Here is a 17218-nt window from a genome sequence, read left to right on the forward strand (position 1 = left end):
TCATGGATTTCTACAAAATATTAGAGTGGGTTAAATTGTGTTAAAATTAATTTAAGGACATATCTCTAATCTGTAGCAGGTCAGGGATAAAGAGTGAAATTTTCATCTTCAGGCTCTATACATGTGTTTTGTTCACCATATATAAAATTTAACCCACAAACTTTTATTCCGAATTTATAAGGAGCATTCATTTTCCATTGTCAAAAATAAGGGAATAGAAATTTCAGTATTACCTGTTTTATGTTAGAACCTTAAAGTGTTAGAATCCTTCTCACTACATTTAATTTCAACTCTATATTTTAGATCCTTAAAGTCTTTGGAAAATCACAACCAAATTTAATAATGTAAAGTGAAATGTGCTTCCACCATGTGGAGTTTTGGTCAACAAACACTACATTGGGTTTTTTTCTTAGATGATGGGGTGCTTCTAAAATCCACTTGAAAACTTCTCAGTTGACAGCATCATTGAACTAAAAAAAATCAGCATATAGGGCATTTCTTAGACCATTATGTAAAAATTTATGAAGAAGAGCCTCTGGAGAGGAATAATGGGCTGCTCTGCACAGCAGAGCAGTGTTTGTCACACCGAGTTTCATTATTTTTGCCTCCTCAAGTTGTGTCTGTGATTTTTGTATGGTGTTCATTACTGTGGAATATAAGCAACCACAGCCTGTTTATGAAAAAGATGGTCATTGCTTTGACTTCAACATGGAGACCGCCCTGAATTTTAAGCTCAAATCTTGCTCCTTTTGAATTGAAAAAAACAAAAATATAGAATTTGTTTAGGCAGAAACCAACTCTTTTTTTATATTGGTCTCAGATTATAGCAGCACTGGATACAATTAATTTTGTCCGACAATTTAATTTAACTTTGGAATATGGAATTAATGTGGAAAATTATCCAAATGGAAGATGTTTAAACAGAACTAAAATGGTCCAAATGGAAGATGTTTAAACAGAACTAAAAAAAAGTGTTAGGAGTACATTACATAAGAACATAAGAATAGCTTAACTGCATTAATCTGGAGGTCTGTCTTATTTGCTGTAGAACATCAAAATGTGGTCTGCCATGCTGAGTACTCTCATCACTTTGCCAGCCAGTGACAGTAAGGAAGAAATGCCAGGGTTTGGCCCCGTTCTTGGCAGAGGTGGACACTTCTTGACAGCAGATGTAAAAAGTAAAACAGGTGCTATAGCACACTTACAATTACTCCGTGGGTACAACGTTAAGTAGATTAATGAGACTCTGAACTAGGATGAACTTCCTGAAGTTTCAGTGAAACTAAACCAGGCAGCTTCACTCTGACACATGCTTACAGGACAGTGCTCTGTCTCAGTTTGCAATATTGAAAAGAAATTAAAACCACAACCACATCTAAATACTATCCCATTCTGAAACATATTTTTATTAAAATAGAAGGTGCCTTCAGATTGTTCTTTATATTCTGTCTCCTATTACCCCACATGCACAGTTCTCTAATCCATCCAAACCACTTGCCATGTTTTTTTAGCTTCTCTGTCCCTACACTGGAGAAACAGAGATTTTTGAAGGCTGTGAGCTCAACTGCACTTTTCACTGTGTAGGAGGAAATGTCCACCATTATTCTGTTGACATAAGAAGTTTATCTAACATGCAGATTGTGCTGAATTTTGCAAATGTTTGTTCATCATGGAAATAAATCATCTGTTCAGAGAAGGTTAATGATGTGAAGAGCTTAAGGTCACTAACTTCTCTGTTAATGAGGCCATTACTGAAGACAACATACAAGCTGGTGATGGTGCTGTGCAGGGCCAGGAGTTGGGCTTGGTGATCTCTGTGGGTCCCTTCCAACTCTGCCTTATTCTGTGATTCTGTAAAGCTGGATATTCTTGCTGTTGTGCTAGGGGCAAGCAAGCAGCGGAACCAACCTGGTGCACTTGCTCATTCCAGATCACAGAGCTCATTTGTACATGCCTAAAATCATATGCATGTTTACATGTTACCAACATGGAATTTACAGGTAGGTATGAAGACCAACTGTGGCAGCAGTTTCAGTTCCTACATTTGCAGGCAGCTACTCTCACCTCCAGGGAACCTGGCTGCCACATTTCTTCCTGCTGTCACCTGAGAAGACACCTGCAGCTTGGTTTCTACTCTGTACCAAAACCACCTGGTTTGAGTAAATACTTGCAGAAAAGTGATGGGAAAGTTGCATTACTGCAGAGATTTTTTTTTTATCTAAACGCTACCCAAGAAAGGAGAAAAGGTGTATTTCTATGAGCCTCCAGTGGAAAAAAAATAGCATTTGTTAAAAATCAGATAGTAGCAATTACCCTTTTGCTTTGTCCTTCAGTATAAAATATTTTCCAAATATACACCTCTCTTTAGAGATTTGCAGACATTGTACAGGGGAAGAGGAATGCAGCCCAGCAGCTCTCATCATTATATAAGAAATTATTTATTCACAGTTAAAGTAAGTGCTACATTTTGCTGTGTGGTGAAAGCTAAGCATAGCTAATTTTAGATTTTTATAGCGTTTCAAGACGAGCATGATAAAATGCCATATGGCGCTCTTGTATCTGGGCAAAGTCTCCAAAATCAGCATGATTCCCTTTCTAACCCACTTGGTGAGGTGCACACGTGCAAGGCCAGGACCCTGCTCGCTGGCCCCGTGGAGCGCATCCCCTGCCCGGGACGGCCCCGGAGCCGAGCCCCGCCCGCCGCCCGCCAGCCGGGGATGCGGCCCAGGAACCGCAGGCAGCCCGTGCGGGCGCTGTGTGCGGACAGCACATGTCAGAGAATGGAATTTGACCCGATTTACGAAACGATCTTCTCTGCCTCTTGCTGCCCTCTGCTGTCACACGCCGAGGTGGCTCGGAGAGAGCTGCGGAGCCACGGCAAGGCTGGTCACTACGGAGCACCCAAATCTGCCGGGGGGGAAGCCCTACAGGTGAGCTGCAGCCCCGCAGGACAAAGCACAGAGCTTGTAAACAGGTTGGTTCCGCTGCTTGCTTGCCCCTAGCACAACAGCAAGAATATCCAGCTTTACAGAATCACAGAATAAGGCAGAGTTGGAAGGGACCCACAGAGATCACCAAGCCCAACTCCTGGCCCTGCGCAGCACCATCACCAGCTTGTATGTTGTCTTCAGTAATGGCCTCATTAACAGAGAAGTTAGTGGCCTTAAGCTCTTCACATCATTAACCTTCTCTGAACTAGCTGTGAAACAACGCTGAAGTTTCTCCTGTGTGGGAATCTGCTCGTGCTTTGTTGGTGTGGGACAACAGGGTGATGTTGGTCTTGTGCAGTGGTCTGGAAAAGGAGAGAGCACTGCAGCCAAGGGACCTGTAGGGTCTTGCTTTTCATATAAAAACCTACATCCCTACATCACAGTCGCAATGGTTTCAAATGTTTTTAGCATAGCATATAAGTGAATCCAAAAAGTTCAGTTCACAATACTTTGATCTTTAGCAATAGTAATCAAATATAATCTGCCTATTACATTATTTCAGTGTGCTGTGTCTCTTGGGTCAGCCAGCTCTTTCTAAAAATGCACTCTTTCTGCAGTAACAAACCTCTAGCCACAGCAGATTGGACACTTCAGTGATATTTCTCAAACAACTTTCCAAATGTGTGAATGTACTGAGAGACTATCTGTTTGAACACCTGGGGACCCAGTGTGAGCTCTCTTGCTCCTCTGGCCAGCCCAGAGGAGCTTAGAGTTGCTCAGGGTCCCATCACCAAGGGGCACCCAGCGAACACTGAGATGCAGAAGAGAACACCTCGGGGCAACCACAGCTGTTGGTTCCTTCCCCCACGTTTGCTTCAGGTGCTACTTGCTCTTCACACTTCTTTAACAAGGACTTGCATGAAGATCTGGGTGACTCCACAACAAGATTTGTGTTTCTTTAAATGCTCATTTTGATACCTGATCTGTTACATGGATTACAAAGCGCACTTGAGCCAGCCTGTCCTGCAGAAGACACAGGTAGCACTGAAAATCTTGGTGATATTGCAGCTCTAAATGCAACTTGTTTTCATCTGTAACTTGATTGTGTCAAAGCTTTTCTCGTTAAAAAAACATGATAGTGGTGGACTGCAACTGGAGCTACAGCATGCCCAGGTGGACAGTCTCTCTGGCAGACTTGCCTGCTGCTCCTCTGTTCTATATCCTGCCTCATTGGTATTTCTAATTGTGAAAATTACATTGGCAAGTAAGTATCTTACAGCAGCACCTGCAGATCACCAGACACTAAAACACTCTCAAACACAGATGACAAGTCTTTAACTCTTATGCAATAATCTAGAAAACTGTCTTTTTTTTTTTTTTCTCAAAACTTGGACTAGGCCCTGATATAATTCTGTAAAGTGGTTTAGGGTGAGGAAATATTTATTTTACAACACTGAAGAGTGTTGACAGCTCGTTCTTTGACAGTTTGTTCTCAGGCATTCCTCAGAAAAGGTGGGAGTTTTACAAGGAGAAACGAATACCTGCAAGAAGGCCACTCCTGTCCTGGAGTGTTAGTTGGATGCCAATAAATTACTCTTTCAGGCCCAGACCTTGGTTTGAAAGGCACTACAGGAAATTGGGTGCAGCCCTCAAGGCACTGGAGCCCTCCTGTCAAAATTCCACTCACTTTTTTTTTCCTGCAGATGTCAATTACAGCCATGACAATGGGAGAGAGAGATAGGATGGTGAGGAGTATGATTTGTCCCAGTGACTGTGAGCTCAGAGAAGAAAACTTAAAAATTGAAGGTGCTTGTACCATCATGAAATGCCTGATGAAGGAAGATGGGAGAAACAAAGAGAGGAAAGTGGGTTAAAACTGAAATTCAAGCAGACTAGTGAAGAAACTTCATGGAAGAGAAAAAAGCATGTGCTCTGAGGGTATTCTTGCCTTCAGATCCTGGAAAGCTACCTCAGTTTCCCCAGTATCTCTATTTCTCTGATGAAAGTAACCACTATTTACATATCTGGCAAGAGCAATGTTCCAGTCCATGTATCGTTTTTCCCTGTAATGTAAAAAGGGATTTTCCGAAAACAAAACAAAACAAATCAAAAACAACTTTGAAATGTTCAAGAAGCACCTCAGAAAACTGAGAAAAATGTCTAGTTTTCACACAGGACATTGACTAGCATGCAATGAAGGAGGCATTTGACATACACTCAGCCACCTTAATCAAAGGCAACATTGAGCCATGACTTATTGATTCCTTTGCAGAGAATGAGGCAAGGTTGTCAGGGAAAAGGAAAAATTACACCTTATATCATACTGTTTATAATACCTAAGAGAATTGAATTGCTATTACATATTTAATCGGGCATTTCCTCACTTTTGAAGGTAGAATTTTGCAGCCTGAGTTATAATCCCTTCTTGTATCTCATTTAGTAAGCAATAAATATACAGAAGATTTGAATTGGAGCTCTTGGCATTTCAGGTCTGAAAGGAAGGAAGGTGGATGAGATTTCCTCTAAAGCTTTGATATTCTGAAGTCAAATGAGCAAAATTAAACTAGTAAATATAAATGTAGATACAGACAGGCCCACCTTTGGAGCTTAGGCACTTTTTAAAACCTGAATAAAGGTTAGCACAAAGTAGCCCTGGCCTTTAAACTATGCTACAATACAAATACATAATAAATATTTGAATTAAAAATACTACCTTGACATGTTACTTTCCATTATAGTTTGTTTTATGTGCAGTCTCATTCTTCAGTCTGGGTTTCCTGTTGCTTCTGGAGTGTGCTGTTTTTTTTTTTACCACAGGCAAGAGGGACTCTATATGAAAATATGCCACAAAAGAATATTTCACTGAGGTCACTAGCCAGCCAGCTCTTCCCATCAATGAGGGTTTTTTCCTGTGCAGAATTTACTGTCAGCCAGGTCTTCTTGGCATGTGCATCTCTATGAAACAAGAATGAGGTTAGCCAAGGTATCTATTTACAGCATTACTAGAAAGGTAATAAAACTGAATAAAGATGACATAAGGAGTAATTTATTTTAACAAGTAAATTTATTAACTTACATGGAAGGGCATTTCAGCTTGAATTTCTAATATCATATTATTCTGGACTGTTTTATGACCACCATATTCATTCTGTTGCTTAAAGGATTTTGGCTCAGAAAGCAATTTGGTTTTAATACTGCTATTCATATATATAAACTGCAATGCATAATTCATGCTAAAAGCCATGAGACTGTGCTTTGGGATTCAAGACTAATGTATTTCATATCATGTTGCTAAATTAAAAGTTAAGAAAAGATTTGGGGGTGGAAAGAAATGAGAAGGGACATGAGTTTCTCTTTTTCTCATGTTATGAAACAGATAAATTCATACCATTTAAGAAGTAAAAGTAATCATCAAGGCAAAACATGAAGCTGTCTTGGAACATGCTGGGACTTGTCTGGAAGAGTTACCAAATTACAAATACTAATGGCTTCAGTGGTTCCATTGTTTGCTTGTTTTTATTGAAATGACAGAAAATGGAAAAGCTGATGCATAAATACATAATCATGTTATGTCATTGTAATGATGAAAATCTAGTAGGAAAAACGGGGATTTTTTTCTATAAGGAGCATAGAAAGGTATTTTTATTTTTTCCCAAGCTTCCTCAAGGCTTGGATCAATTTATTTTCAGACTGTGGATATATTAATACACTTTTCTTAGCCCAGTACACAGCTAAGAAAATTTGTGCTTGGGACTTAAGCTCTTTTCTGCAAGCTTTGGTAAACTGGCAATAAAGCTTGAAATGCCTGTTGCAGAAGGTGATGATCACTGGGAGCATCAGTGTTGCCACATGCAGGGCCTGAGCATGGTCTTGGATGGCAAAGAGAGGGTCAAACTCTTGGCTAGCAATCTACAGCTTGAGTGCTGAATGCAAGCCAAGGCTGTAAAGCACATTTTTTCATGGTGCTGTATCATGCTTCAGATGTGCCTCCCCAGGATGCTTCCAGCAGCCAGCACAAGACTGGGAATCACAACTGGGTTGGTGCAGTTTCAAATGTGCCAAGCCCACACCTGTGGGAACTTTGGGCTTGGTGCAAACACAAAGGACATGAGGCAGGCACAGTGCTGCCTGGCTACTTCACTTTAATTGCTATTGCACGCTGAAAAAATACTACTGAAGGCAGTATGTCCTTCAGCATAGGATGCAAAAGTTCTGCTTATGGGCATATTTCCATTATCACTTTTCTTTTTATTTAAGTGTCGCCATGTCACCCTGTTCTTTTAAAAGTTTCAATGTTCTTCTAAAAGTTTTTTATGCATTCTGATGTTTACATATTTCTACTGGAGTTCTCACACATGTTCACGTAAATAGTGATTGTTTTGCATTCTTCTTTGTGGGTAGAGAGAATTAATGGACTGTTGGTTTGACCAGTGTGGTTGGAGAGGTAGTAATTTCACCCTCCAATCTACTGTCACTTTTGGAATCCTATATATTGCAGAGTCAGAAAATAAAATCTCTCTTTTGGTTCTTTTCTTCCTCTCTTTTACATCTAATGTGCTTGTGTGAATTATTTTGTGTTGTAGTGTGACACTGCCATGCCCACCCCCCACCCCCCCTCCAAATTCTCCTTTGGGGTATGATCCTTTATATGTTTGGTCACAGTTCAGGGATGAAATGTGCATGGTATGTGGAAATTATTAGAAAACTCCTTTCAACTATTTTTGAGGTATAGCAGTGTAGGACAGAGCTCTCCTCTCCTCCAATGCTCATATACACTTTTTTTCAATTTAATTCAATTTCTCTCCTCTCAGTTGCTGAGTGTCTGTGACCAAAAAAAAAAAACAAAAACAAAAACAAAAAAACAACAACAATCAAAAAAAAACTAAAACAAAACAAAACACGAGAAAAACAGTTTCTCACCAACTCTCCCAAGGACTTCTCATAGTGAAGCCAAGCTAAGCTAACAGGGAGTGCAACGGAATGAATCTTACATCAGCTGTCTTTAATAAAACCTGAAGATTTACACACAATGGCAAAAAAAAAAAAAAAAAAAAGGGAACATAACATAGTTCTTTAAGTTTTTATCAATAAACTTTTGTGAATGTTTTTCTTTTTAAGAAACAGCATTTTTATTATACTCTGTCAGCTTATTTTGATTTTGCTATGATTGATAAAAAGGAAGCATTCCAGAATGCTTTTTTCCTTAACTAGCACTTAACTGAGACAGAAAGGAAACCTTTGTTCCACATATTTTTCTTTGTTTCTCTGTTTACCAGTAAAGCTTATCTTTAATCTTCAACAGTTTTGGAATGATGGGGAGAAGTTACTTTGATGGCATCTTAAAATAAGGCACACCTGTGAAAGCAGATCACTGGCCCAAAATAAGCTTGTTGATCTCACATACATCAGTGTAAAACTGTAATTCCTCTAGGCTCACACCAGTGTTTCAGAGATCAGCACCTGGCCTAAAAGACTTAAGCATTACATTTTTGGAGCTTGATGTTGATGCTGGCTACAGTTTGGTTTAATTTAATGAAAAAAGATACTGTTTCAACAGCTGGAGAATCAACTCCAGACAAAGCGTAATGTTGTGATTGCACTACATTATATAGTGGAAATCAGTTGCAATGCTGTTCTGGAGGTGAAAATCCACTTCATACAGTTTTGGCTCCAAGACACAGCCTTCCACTTTATCTCAAAATTGCACAGAGCCTACAAAAATGCCAACATCCTTCAATGTCACCCAGATGAGCAATTTAAGAGGAAGGCTAATCCTAAGACCACAGAAGAGAAATCTAAGATGGAGAAAGCCAGACAAGGCTCAAGGATGGCTGGAAAACACTTGCCCTGTGGGTGTTATTTGGAAACATGGTCCCCCCAGAATTGAGTGCCTAATTCCACCACGGGGATCAGATAGGATGAAGCAGTTTTATCAACTGAAAATCAATTGAAAAATCAATTGATGTCTAATAAGGGAGAGCAGGGTCAATAGTCATTTGTCTTCCTTTCCTTTCTCTAAGGAAATAGCCATTCATCTTCTTTTCCTTCCATTCACACTCATTAGTTAGCTTCTAAATCTTCCTCCAATTTCAAATTTGTTTACAGCAGCAGAGAGCCAGTAAAACACCAGAGCAGGCATAGTAAAAACAGGATTGCCAAAAGCACTCTCATGCTAATAACACACATATTTTCAGTCACATATTTGTATTGTCTTGCTTCTTGTAAGGCCTTGCTTCTTGATTTTTTTTTTTTTTTTTTTTTTTTTTTTTTTTTTTTTTTTTTTTTTTTTGTCTAAAAAGCCAGTGAAAATGTTGAAGCTATATCAGGTCTCACTATATGGTGAAAGACCTGGATTCTGTTATGTGGTTTATCAGAGCAGAAACCTCACAGAGGGTACTGTTTCTTCTCCAATATCCATTTGTTTTCAGTGTTTCATTGCTTAAAATAAAAGTGATAGAAAGCCTTATTTTGCATTAGATATGGCAGAACATATTATGTTTCTGTGCCTGGATACCCTTCCTATTTTCCATAAACAGATTTCTGAAGGGTAATTTTGTGGCATTTTCTAAATGGCTGTGAACAGCTGGAAAAGACAGCCAAAACCTTAAACCACCTCCACTGACCTTCAGCCACAGATACTGTTGCTATCTATCCATGAAATCCACATATGCCCATAAACTGTTCATATCTAACTCAGAACCAAATAGGTTTTTTCCACACTGTTTGGATGCAGTCTGAAAGTGATGGTAGAAAAGAGCTACAGGAAATGATGATGTAGTTTAAATCCTGCCATGAGGATTGTTCTGTGCCTTCAGCTGGACAGGGAAGAGCTTGTTTGAGATACTCTGAGCTGCCTGTTCCTGCCAGCAATGCGTGTGCCTGCCTGGTAGGATGGCTACACTGCAGCTCGAGGGGCACTACAGAGTAGCACACAAACAGAAGCCAGTGGGGCTACTCAAAGGCAGTCCTGGGGATACTGAGAGTGTGGGAAATGAGGAGGCAAAGCCAGAACAGAAGTAAAGGATGGTATTGCCAAGGAAGCAATGCAAGAGGCAGTAACTGGAGCTGGAAGGAGAAAAAATAGGTGGTAAGAAAGGAAGAGGAAGGACAAGACAAGGCAGCAGCAGGAAAGTCACTCTGCAAAAGCTGTCAGCTTTTAGTTTGATTTTCTGGCCAAAGTCTCTACCAGTCATTCCTCCACCTGGCCCTACCCACGGTTGCTAATGTGCAATGGTTGAAAAGACATTAATTCTTGATGTCTAAGACACCAGTAATAGGGATTCAGCATATGAATGTTGCTATTAAAAACATGCACCATTTTCCCAGCATAATCTTCTCTAGGATTGGATTCCAGAGCTGAAATCTCCTTCTGCTGTTGTATAACTTGTCATCTATTCCCAGAAAAAAATAATTTCCTTACGTAAGTATTTTGAGACCAAGATAGAAATCTAACTTTTTCTTCAATCCCTCAGTAGGGAAACTTTACAGACTGAATCATTCTTGCATATTTCTTCCAAGAAACTTCCATTTTGACAATGTCCATTTTGAAAAGTGTAGACTCCAGAAGAAGTCAAATTTTCTAAACAAAAAAAGTTGTAAAACCAGTTGTGTCCTAAAACACCCTGAGTTTGACCTAAAAGCCCAACACCCAGCAGAGCCCTAAGCCCTAAGCTTGCAGAAGGGCACTGGAGAACTCTCACTCTATTTGTACATGGAGAATAGACTCTTGGTGGGATTAAAGCCCTTATTTGAAAGAAATGTCTTGAAATCTTCATTACATCCATGTTTTGTTTTGCTCTTTCCAATCAAAGATGAGATTCTGATATAAGCAAATGATTGCCAGGAGTGCTTTGGTCTCAAATAAGAAACTAAGCCTGTGGAAACTTTTAGAGTTAAATGGAAAGAAAGAAAGAATCTTCTAAATCTTCTGGGATGAAAGTATTGGATGCTAGGCTAGTCCAAAGAAAAATCTAATTATTAGCAGTCTGGTTTTTCTATTTTGTGGAGCCTTACCTTTGGTTATTGCTGTATGCTCTTTGAGCAGCGAATACAGACTTTCTTTCCAGGTTAGTAATTTGTCCTGGTGCTGCAACAGAATGAGTTTTATCTATCTTGTGTTTGAAATTATCTAACATTATGCTTTTTTTTACTTCAGAAAAATTTTACAACTCTAGAATGTTTCAACAAAATACTGTAGTGAGCTTTATACAAGACTTCTCTTCATTCTGTACTTGTCCTCACTCATGACCAGTGCTGGAATGAGATGACCACTTCCTATCTGTATTGTAAAAGTCAACAAAACAGTGCCATATGCAGGTTACTTCCTGCTTAGCCCAGCAAGAAACTTTGCAAACATTATCTATCCACAACAATCACATTACCTATAGACATCCCAAGGCTCTCGTCTCCTTTGCCCTCAGATTTCTTGTTGCTGCTTCATCACTGCCTACCTGAGAAACCAGTAATTTCTGAGGGCCATACCTGGGTAATCTGAGGGCCATACCAGGGTAGGAAGCTTTCTCTTCACATCCTCAACCCGGGCTCCAGGGGGGCAACAGACCTCATTAAGTGGTCAGATCTGCATATTGAGCCTTCTGTTTCCCTTAAGAGCGTCTCCTCTGACAATGACCTCTCTTTTTCTGTATGGAAGTGGTTTTGATGAAGGACATACAGCTCCTAATCTCAGCAGCACCTCTGTGCTGTATGAACCACCATCCTTGCCACTGCTCAGTCCCACTTGCAGAGCCTCATACCCACTGTGCAAGGGCACCTGGGGACATGGAGCCTGCTGCACTGGGCAGGAGCTCAGGAGAAGCTTCACCAGGAGGAGGGCAGAGCAGCCCTGGAAAAGGCTGCCCAGGGAAGATAAGAAGTCTCTATATTTGACAGTCTTTAAAGTTTGGCAGATAAACCAGTGGCTGACCTGTTTTCACTTCAGCAATATTCCTGCTGTGAGTATGAGACTGAACCAGAGAACTCCAAAAGAAATTCTACCCAGTAATTCTGTGTTTCCATAATTCACTGGATAAACTTCAGGAGGCACCTAGGAGAAGTAGTGCTGATGAGAAACAGTATATTATGCCAAGATATTATTTTCTCAGACAACTCACAGTTAGGCAAATAATGACAAGTGACATTTAAGTTTGCAATGAATGACAATGAAGTATAGTAATGCTTAAATGCATTAAGTGTATTTCTTCAAACTTCTAAGTCAGAACAGCTTTGAGAAAAAGCATCAAGTTTATAACTAGATGAAGCGCAGAGATTGTAACCAGAAGAAGATGAAAGAATCTTTGTTCTGTCTGGTACAGCCCTAAGTGCTGTGCTTTCAATGTTTCTCAATGCTGCTGAGAAACAGTCTGATTTCTCGTCAACAGTTTCATAAACCCTTGGGGTAAAATCTCTCAAAATTAGGGTGCATGTTACCTATATAATGGTCAGTTGTAAGAAGCAGTTAAGTTCATTATAGGAGCAGAGAGCTGGAAGTACCAAAGCTTTCCTTCCAACTACCAGCACATGCCCTTGTCCAAAAAAAGAGCACCTGCAAGACACATGGGTGGAAGGTTTTTACTGGACATTGTTTTGTGATCAGCTGGGTGTCTATGAGAGAGAGACAAAAAGATCAAAGGAAGAGACAGATGGTGGCAAGAAAAAGCCAACATCACAGACATAACAAGGGCCAGGAATATGCCTCTGAGAAAAGCTAAAACAAAAAGGAAAAAAAGCTTTTAGAGAGTTTAATGGAAAATAGACTTGAGCTGTAAACACAGGCCATGCCTGCAATTCTTGCTGTGGGAAGAAAAAGAGGGCTTTGTACTTTCTTTGAAATTAAATGGGATTGCATCAGAGAAACCTCATTTCAGAAAACATAAATTTGTCCTGGCTGGAACGTCCTATGACCCAAGGGTTTTATTTAGACTTTTACCCAGCTCACATAAGTCTACACATAGTCACCTTGGAAAACAATATTATTGCTCTATTTACCCCTAAAACAGCATACCCAGTTCAGCAGTCAGTCAGTTATGTTTCTAATATGCCCACTGCTGTTGCACTGGAAGAGCTGCAGTTCAGGAGGGTTTCAGACAAGCTCGTGAAGTGGCCATGTAATGGGACAGGAGTCAATAGTGCAGGGCAGAGTGCTGGTGGGTATGTTTTTCAGTGGCTTCTTTCTCCTCTTGTACTTGCCTTGTTTTTTGTCAAAATGGGTCCTGAGAAAATGCTGGCACTGTCAGACCTGACAGAGGACTGAGATCACTTGCCTTGATACTGACGGTGCGATTTTTCAAAGTGCAAGCGAGAAAGGTGTTGTCTTCCTATTCAGGAAATTGACTAAACTGGGGAAACCATCTATTTCCTCATTTATACTCCTTCTAATCTACTAAATGTTCATGGAATACAGTTAGAGGAGAATTTGGAGTAATTTGTAGATGGCAAGACATACAATCATAGAATAACTGAATTGTTAATATTGGAAAAGACGTTTAAGACCATTAATTCCAACTGTCAACCCAGCACCACCGTTGTGTTTACCATTAAACCATGTCCTCAAATGCCACATCTACCCATCATTTAAATACCTCCAGGGGTGATGACTCCACCACTTCCCTGGACAGCCTGTTCCAATGCTTGACAACCCTTTCGGTGGAGAAATTTTTCCTAATATCCAATGCAAATCTGGCGCAAGGTTTCCTCTCATTCTGTCACTTGTTAACCAGGAAAAGAGACCAAGTCCCACCTGGCTGGAACCTCCTTTCAGGCAGTTTTAGAAAGTGGAAAGGTCTTCCCTGAGCCTTCTTTTCTCCAGGTTAACAACTCCTCACATCTTCATTGCCCTTCTCTGGACTCGCTCCAGCACCTCAATGTCTTTCCTGCCGTGAGGGGCCCAGAACTGAACACAGCACTCGAGGCGTGGCCTCACCAGTGCCGAGCACAGGGCGACAATCACTGACCTGGTCCTGCTGGCCACACTATTGCTGATACAGGCCAGGGTGCCATTGGCCTTCTTGGCCACCTGGGCACTCACTGGCTCATGTTCAGCCGCTGCTGACCAGCACTGCCAGGTTCTTTTCTACTGGGCAACTTTGCAACTACTCCTGCAAGATTGTAGTGTGGCAGGGGCTGTTATGGCCCATGTGCAGGACTCAGCAAATCCTATATACAGACATGTCTTTGCTGTACCTACACTGTGCGGAAAAGATGGCACGCTAGTGAGATGAGCAGGTTGTTTTCTTCTTGCAGCTCAACATAACTCATGCTTGCCTTGTTTCCCTCACAGTGTTCACAACCTGTTCTGAAGACAGCATCCCTCGTTGCCATAAGAGAGCTTCACAGTGAACTTCCTGCACATCATCACTTCAAAGTGAGAGGGCTTGGCCATATCCCTTCCTACTGAAAACTGGTGAGTCCCACGAAGAGTAAGGTCAAACATTACTATGTTGGACAATATTTTAAATTCCCAAAAACAGATTTTTTTTGTGTACTACTTTGTGTTTGGAGCATGACTTCCCTGACTTCAACTGCAGCTGAGAAAGCTCAGCACGCCTACAAGTCCTGCACTAAGAATAAAAGCAATGTAAAGTTATTGACAGCTTCTGAAAAGATTGGCTCAAGTGACTCAGCTATCACCACATGGGAGCTGTTTGACAGAAAAAGGGAGAGTATCCAATTTTCCAGGCTAGAACATCACCCCCTTGCCATATGCTCTCTTGCTAAATTCTGTCTCATTCTCTATACTCTTCCCCATTTCTGGGACCAATGAAATGGGAACAGGTCTCATGGTATCTTTAACCATGTTCAGTTCCTGGAACTCTCTGTCCTGATTATAGAATCAACCTTTTCATGAAACACAAGGTGCATAAACACAAGTACCAAAGTTTTCATCCTTGATAATACTTTAATCAACTGGCATATATTTTTCTTGTTTCTCAAAAACAGGAACAAGTCCCCATATTTGACAACTCACAATAGCTACCAGGAGGTAGATGGAGCCTTTAAAAGGCACTGCACAGACCTCTGTAGTTTGACTAATGGCAGGGCAGAAAATGGTGATAGGTGTCAGACACCACTATCAGGGAGCTGGAACACACATATTGATGCCTGGCTCATTTCTCCACCAGACTCTTCTTATTCTTTCAGCCCTGTTAAGTCTTTATCTTTGGCCAGTCCCATTTCTTCTCATAAACATATAGTACTCTTTTCAGACCTACAGATGTTCATTCAGTCATACATAGTTTCTCCCACCAGGCTCCTGTTCTGGACTTTGATTTGAAACTCATCACTTTTCCTTTAGAAAATCTTTAGTCAACAAAAGACTCTTTTCCCATTGTTTCATTCTTAGCAACATCTGAAAAGTTTACAGAAATTGTCCAGGAGAAATCAGACTAAAGCAGATGCTTACCATTGAAATGGTAAACATTTCACAAAATTTTAAGTGATTGAAAACCAGGAAATGTTTCAGGTGACAAGAATAGGTCTATGTCCAAAATGAATAAAAGTCAATTGTACATAACCTGTCATTATATCTCCAACTGTGTAAACACCCTGTACAGATGATAGTCACGCTAATATGACACATTAAAAACAAACAGAAAATAAAAAACTACACAAGACAAAGCATTAAATACTGTATTAAAATTTTTATCCAAGGCTATTAATAATTTGATCTTAATTCTGTTTAAATCAGTTAAATCAGTTGCCTATAAATATGATTTGTTCTTTTACCTCCTGCCACGTGGCCTCAATACCTGTGCTGGACTTGCAAAACTAAAAGGCACCTCTGCAGAATATCCCCCTCCACTTCAGACAGTTACTTCCTGATACCTTCTGAAAAACACCCAATAGTTTCACTTCCCTGAGCTGCAAAGAAAGGGAGAAAGGAACAGCAGTCACTTATTTCAATCACCTCATCAAGGATGGCTAATTGATCCCCAGCATTTACAGGGGTGTCTGCCCTGCTCCCATATAAAAGGGGCCAAAGATTGAGAGCAGCCAGTTTCTACATGTTACAGTTCCTGCGGTCAAGGCGCTTCTGGGAACAGAGGTACTTGGGAGAGCTTGCCCTGCAAGAGGTGATGCAGATTATGTGAAGAGTGCTGCTTAAAACACCAGCCCATCAGTCCCTACCTGCTAGGTGCAGTGGTCAGCCTTTATCTGGAAATGTTATGTAAAATGTTGTTGGTTTTTGGCAAAGTGGAAGGCACCCTTGCTGTTTGCCTGCAGGTAGGTCTTCACTTGTCACTGCGACAGACTCGATGTCTGACTTTGTGTGGCCGTGTTTCTTGCTGTAGACACCATTCCTCTCCCTTCACCCCATAGCCTGCTGCTTTTATTTTGCTTCTATCTCCTTTTTTTTCAGGCTGAGGAGAATCTGGGTAAGAGATGTTTGTTTTGGGAAAAGAAGAAAGAAAACTACTCTGGAATTATTGAAAAATGCAATGCAGGTTTCAACAAAGAGTCACTTAAAGACAGCTAAAGAAATCCATAGAAGTCTTTTCTCTCTCTCTGTCTTTTTGGTGGTTTTTTTGTTTGTTTGTTTGTTTGGTTTTGTTGGTTTTTTTGGTTTTTTTTTTTTTAGAAAACAAAGTTGATGGAAACAACTGGAGACTACAACTTGGAAAATTGAGAAACTAAGATGAATAAAACTTCCTGTTTTCCTCTCCTGTCCCAACCTGCAGGGGACAAGGTTGGGGGGCAACCTTTTCAACCCCTTTTCAAAACAGGGGTTGGACTCCCAAAGAGTTCAGGTTTGGACTATTTTTCTTTAAATATCAATTATTCTTTTGTACAGTGTTCAAGGTCTTTAGCTTAGCTACAGTTTGTCACACATAAGTAAACATAGCAGATCTACTACTTAATTCTGATTAGCATAAAAAATTGGTTTTAATAAATCTTAATATTTAACGCTGATATGTACCATTGCTTTCAACTGCATGCCTCACTAAAGTTTTCCTAGCTTAGCACCTTGAAATTAGCTTTTGTTATCCTATTCACCAACGCTACAATTCACTGAATGTGAAAAAGCAGTCATGAAATTTGGCTTGTAAATGCTCTAGCTGCAGGTGATAGGACTTCATTCTGCACCATTTCCCCAACTCTTTTCAGTTATCCCTTCGGGTGCACAAGTTGGGACACTTTGAGACTCATAAAGATAACAAAGTACTGACGTGTCTCAGATCAAGCACTCAGAATTTAGGTTTTATTCGTTTCGGTTTTATATGGGCTTAACACAGGTGCACCAAAGCTAAGAGCTGTTGCGGGATAAAGTTGCCTTGGCTGTTCTCTCAGCACAT

General features: G+C 40.4%; 1 long non-coding RNA gene across 1 annotated transcript; it reads left to right on the forward strand.

Annotated features, from left to right (window-relative positions):
• Positions 1-2785: 2785 nt before the first annotated feature.
• LOC128806946 (uncharacterized) lies at positions 2786-16363 on the forward strand. The gene is made up of 3 exons (XR_008436986.1): positions 2786-2930; positions 14206-14328; positions 16285-16363. It is a non-coding gene; the product is annotated as an uncharacterized LOC128806946 (long non-coding RNA).
• The last annotated feature ends 855 nt before the right edge of the window (positions 16364-17218 follow it).

Source organism: Vidua macroura, chromosome 4, assembly GCF_024509145.1.
Source record: "Vidua macroura isolate BioBank_ID:100142 chromosome 4, ASM2450914v1, whole genome shotgun sequence".
Lineage (NCBI taxonomy): Eukaryota > Metazoa > Chordata > Aves > Passeriformes > Viduidae > Vidua > Vidua macroura.